The following is a 5,422-nucleotide window of genomic DNA, read 5'->3' as shown; positions in this document are numbered from 1 at the left end:
GGAGATTATTGGAAAATGGCTGGGACATTTGGCATAGAAAGCCCCTGCTGTGAAACGCGCCCACGAATCGATGCAATCAACGGCATAATACATTGTCCGCGCAAGCCACGCTACTGACACCATTGTGTTCATCAAAATACAGATAGTATCACCCAGTCTTTCTTAAGGCGCCATGACACGATCACTGACCAAAATGCATTTTCAGCGAAGTATAGATTATAAGTATAAGGTCTATTGTGTCTGTACATGTATGAAAAATGGGCGGTAAAATAATATTTCATGCAAAATGAGCCCTAGAAGTCCCGGCTATAAACCCCGTCAATCGCCGGCGACCGCCACTCTTGCATGGCGTGTATGACGTCATGTGCTTACGGAGAGGAGCAGTCGTCTTCTAAGTTTATAATAACTGGGGTTTAACGTCCCAAACCACGATATGATTATGAGGGACGCCGTAGTGGAGGGTTACGAAAATTTCGACCACCTGGCGTTCCTTAACGTGCACCTAATCTAAGTACACGGGCCTCACGAAATTTCGCCTCAATCAAAAATGCAGCCGCCGCGGCCGGGATCGATACCGCCAACTCGTGTACTTAGTTTCAGCCCCTGCAAATCGTTCAATTTTGAATGCCGAGCTAAAGGAAGCTCTATAGCTTTATGTAAGCGCAGCTGACCACGAAACAAAATCGTTGCCCAAAATACAGACGCTCGCAAAACAAGCGACCGGTTACGTCACGGCTGGCGAGTGCACCAGTGTTGTCAGATCTTCGGGCTGCTCTCGCATTTATAAAAATTCTCGTTATCAATTAAGTTCTCGACCAAATGCGCTGGCGTTTCGTCACCTGTTTGTGAACACCCAAAGATTAACCCACATCGCACAGATTATGAGCGAAAGTTGTGTGTCCTGGCCCCTTTAACAACCAGTGATGCAACCAGCGGACGTGCTTTGGGTGCGCTGCTGCCGAATGAGCTGCCCGAGTAGATGCTCAGGACGCCCCTCACAAAAAATACAGAGTTCGCGTCACCGAAGCTGTACCTAAGCACCGCTGTCGAGAGGACACTGCTGTTCGCTCAGCCGAAGCGGAAAGTCATCAGCAAGCCGAGACCTCCATGCGTGAGACAAGCATGCATCTCTCTCTCTCTCTCTCTCTCTATCAAATTACATGCTACAAATATCGCAAAATAAAACATTTAAACGAGTGCACTCCAATTTCGTTTACGGAGAACCGTAATTCTCGATTAACTTTATTATTTATTGCATAAGTGGAATTCCCGTCAGATCTGAAAAATTGGCGACAGGGTTGATCACAAGATGGCTGCTTCTGCGCAGCCGCGAATAGGGGCTTAAGTAATACGGCGACGAAAGAAACGCAAGACTGACAGCGGTGACGTTGTTTGTAAATGAACAAGTAAATGAACAAGAATAAACAAATGAAACGCTGTGAAGACGAGATTTCAAGTCAGGACCTCTGGTACAACGGGCCGACGCTGTAACTACCAGGCCACAAGTGGAAGCCCTATGAAGCGGAATAAACGTGCTGTGAGTGCTGTGAAATAAATGAGTGCTGTGAGAAAAAAAAGAGTCTGCCTTGGTACAAGCGACCTTGTGCGGATGATTTCTCTCTTACAAAACAATTCCGTAGGGAGGATGGAACGTTTCACAACGTTGAAAGTTTGCTGTCGGTGTCATCTTGCGTATTGACCATCGAGGAGCGACGCTGCACTACGCCTGTTGGCGTGTTCATCACCCTCTAGTCTATATAGTTAACAAAAGAAAGGTAACTGATCAAGCGTTCGTTCCATTTTTAGGTGCAATGCACTTATAGACCGCAGATGAATGGCATTCATCCGTGGTCACACATCGTGGTCACATAGTAATAGGAAGGCGCCGGCTGGCGGAGGGCCTTTTGCGTATATTAACACGAAAGTGTTTTATGCAGGGCTTCAACACACCTCCACTGACGTAATTCCGTCACGGATATGACATTGTAACATGTAAAAGACCAACAGACTTCAAGAAAGAAAAGAAGAAAAAAAAATCACAGCATGTCCACAGGTGAATGATGAAGAGCTTGGGCGAAGCTCCTGAAGCAATCATGGTACACCGTGAAATCTTCAGTGGTTTAACCCAGCAGTAATCCAAGTGATAGCATTACATCATCAAGACGTGACAAACACTATATATATATATATATATATATATCTATATAATATATATATATTATATTAATAGATATATATATATATATATAGATATATATATATAATATATATATATATTATATATGCCATGTAGTGACGATTCACACAAGCGCACCATTGCACACACTTCTCTTGGACAACGATATCTAGGAAATGAGAGGAGAAATGGTGTGACGACACAGATTGTGTACAGCGCTATCTAGAATATCATCACTCAACTGCAGTTTGTATGTATTTTAGAGACAGCGACATCTATTACACTGTTCGGGACATACTGCCAGTTACGCCTGAGCCGGACGCGTGACAAGGTTAGACCTAAGAGGAGCTTCGCCCCTAAAACGCGCGAATGGCGTTGCGTCGAAAAGACGATGCCGCGTCGAGCAGACGACACCTCGGCTGGCTCGGCGCCCTCGCCAGACCTCCAACCACCGGAGCGGAAGGAGCTTCAGGACAGTTCAGGTGAAGGGGATACAGTGGGACTGCAAATTTCATCGTGTATCACTTTACGTTGACCCCTTGGCGCCCGCACAAGTGGACAAATCTCTCATTCTAGTACACTCTAACAGAAGCTCTAGTCTCACATAATTATGGCTAACGTCGTATACTTATCCCTAACTGATGACGGATATTCACTTATGTGGGCGAAATGGGGGATAATGCCGGCAGTGTTGGAGAATCTACGCTAAGGGGGCCCACCTATTGAACTGTAATATATTGACAACGCGACACTTATACACGTGCGGCACCGAACATTATGATGCTGAAGGTATCCTGGGAATAAGGTGTCTGCCAGTGTTGCTGGCGGGCTCGTAAATTCGGTCGATTTGGTCAAGTGCTTACATGGTAACTGTATTTCTATAATTAATTTAATCATTCATTCCTATGGCCATCAGTGCTTCTTTTAGTTGTAACTGCCCTTCCTTGGTGGTGAATTCATTGCAGATATTTAAACGGCACAATTCCAGGTATTTGTTTATCTCGGGTCAATAGGTAAAGGATGAAAGGGAAGCGTAAGTCTCATTCTTCAGTATGTTCTATGTTTAGGTTGTTAATAAAGCTGTTTGGATAGGCAGCAGAACTCTGGATCATAACCAGATCGAATACGGAGGCCTTTCACGATAACCTAAGCGAGGTTTGCCCTTAAAAGGTTGGCTCCAAGAGCAGTTGAATCCCTCAATGTGCCATATGCAGCTACCGCTCACTCTCCCATATTAGCGTAGATATATTACTCTAAAGGTGCAACCTGATGGCGCGATTGACGCGTGGGGACGAAGCGCGAGCGTTTTTTTGAGACCAACGCTTCCGAGCGATCGCGAGGCCGGCTGCGTGCGACGTGGGTTTGGAGAAACGCGAGAGCTTTTTTTGACGGAATCCTTCGCGAAATCGCGCCGCTGCGTCTCCATGACGCGATTTCAGCCGCAATCGGCGCGCGGCCGGAGGGACGCGTGCGTTTTTTTTTTTTTTTTTTTTGACGAACCCCGTTCAAAATTGCACCGCCGCGTCTTCCTACTTGGAGTAGAAAAATATTCGGCAGATCCCAATCTTTCTGGGAATCGGTTCTATGCGAAGCAGTCAGCGAGTACTTCTAGGCTCTATTTTATGGCTTTGAGCCAGGCGTTACGAGGTGGATCGACGAGTTTTTGTAAGCGCAGTAGCTGTGGGTGCACACCGTGGGCTTACTAGGCACGTCGAAAACAGGCGTTTAAAGGGTAACTTATGGGGTGACGTAATGCCAGCACCAACGTTAGAGGCCATACTTCAGTATTATTGAAACGAAGTGCCACATTAGGCTGCAATGATGTGGATATTATATGTAACTTTCCTTAATGATTCCTCCCGTGTCGAGCAACGCTTGAATATAGCTGCCGAATCATAGGAATACAAATGTAATGTTTATTAGACTGCTACAAAAGCGGAGCCAACACTGGAACCACAGAACATTACGTGACACGACGCCTGTATCGTAGAAGTACATACGTAGGGTTATTGCTCTGTTATAAAATGAGATAGCCAGCGCTACAATCACAGTTGACGTTGCACAGACATTACGTGTGCATAGGGTCCTTTTCCAAAGCACTTTCAAGACCTGGCGTGCCTCTGGGGTAGAATACTTGATTGCCACGCAGAATGCGTGGGTTCAATTCTCTTGGAATCCTGATTTTTATTATTTGCACTCATCCGGCGAATGCGGCCGACGTCGGTTTTTCTTAACACTCTAGCATTAAATTACCAATATTTTTTTCTCACCATTACCAAGTAGATATAAACTGTCAGCACCTGTCGTTCAAACCCTCTCCTCCAGACACTAGTGGCGCATACCCGTACACCACGGCCCGTTGGTAAACGGGTGTGTGCCACATGTTTTGGAGGAGAGCGTTTGACCGGACGTACGCGACAGGGTTTTCACGTTATTCATGTCATGACCCGACATTCTTATTCGTAAATCGTCTTACACTCCCCTTGCCACTGTTGGTCTACACTTAAGTACGGAGGCGATCAAGAGAGCACCTAAACGTAGGCGGCTAGATAGATAGATAGATACGTAGATAGAAATGCTCAAAGTGACTAATGTTCGCTAAGAATGCCTCGCATTTAAAAGTTCCGTCACCTGGAGTCGAACTTACGACCCCTCGCTCTGCAGCATGCGGCGCGAAACGATTCGCCACAGGACGGCACGTTCTTCGCCATGCTAACGGCGAACTATTTATATACACCATTTGCCGGTGGGGGTTACTGAGAGAACAGTGGTACATCAGCGTGTTTTCGTTATCACTAGCGAGATGGCGCGAACGGCTTCGAATGTCGCGCTTTAAAGGTCGCCGCCTCACGCGTTGCTAGGGCGCACTTCTACATAGCGTGGTCCGCTCGTGCGCGCGCTATCTCGCGATGGCCGTGGTTTTTACGTCATGTGCTCTCGCCCGCAAGTTGGCCGTTGAGAGCACGAAGGTCAGTTCGCTCACAGCAGCGGCCGCTTTTCTGAAAGGAGCACGCTGCTCACACAGAAACAAGTTACAACTGTGACAGTTAGTTCGAAGCTTATCCTGTGTGTGTTCGTTCCGTGCGTCCTTTCTGCTTGAGCAGCGCGTTGCAAGTTGCGAGCTGCTTGCCCTTCTTCGCTGTGAACATTGTAATTTGCTGCAATAGCATGCATTCGTTCGCCCTTGGGGCGAAAGAAATGCACAACAAACGCTCATCTACATATGTAAAGACACGTTCACTTTCG

This window comes from Rhipicephalus sanguineus, chromosome 3 (genome assembly GCF_013339695.2).
Source record: "Rhipicephalus sanguineus isolate Rsan-2018 chromosome 3, BIME_Rsan_1.4, whole genome shotgun sequence".
Classification (NCBI taxonomy): Eukaryota; Metazoa; Arthropoda; class Arachnida; order Ixodida; family Ixodidae; genus Rhipicephalus; species Rhipicephalus sanguineus.
The sequence above is the reverse complement of the archived record's forward strand: the minus strand, read 5'-3'. Positions refer to the sequence as shown.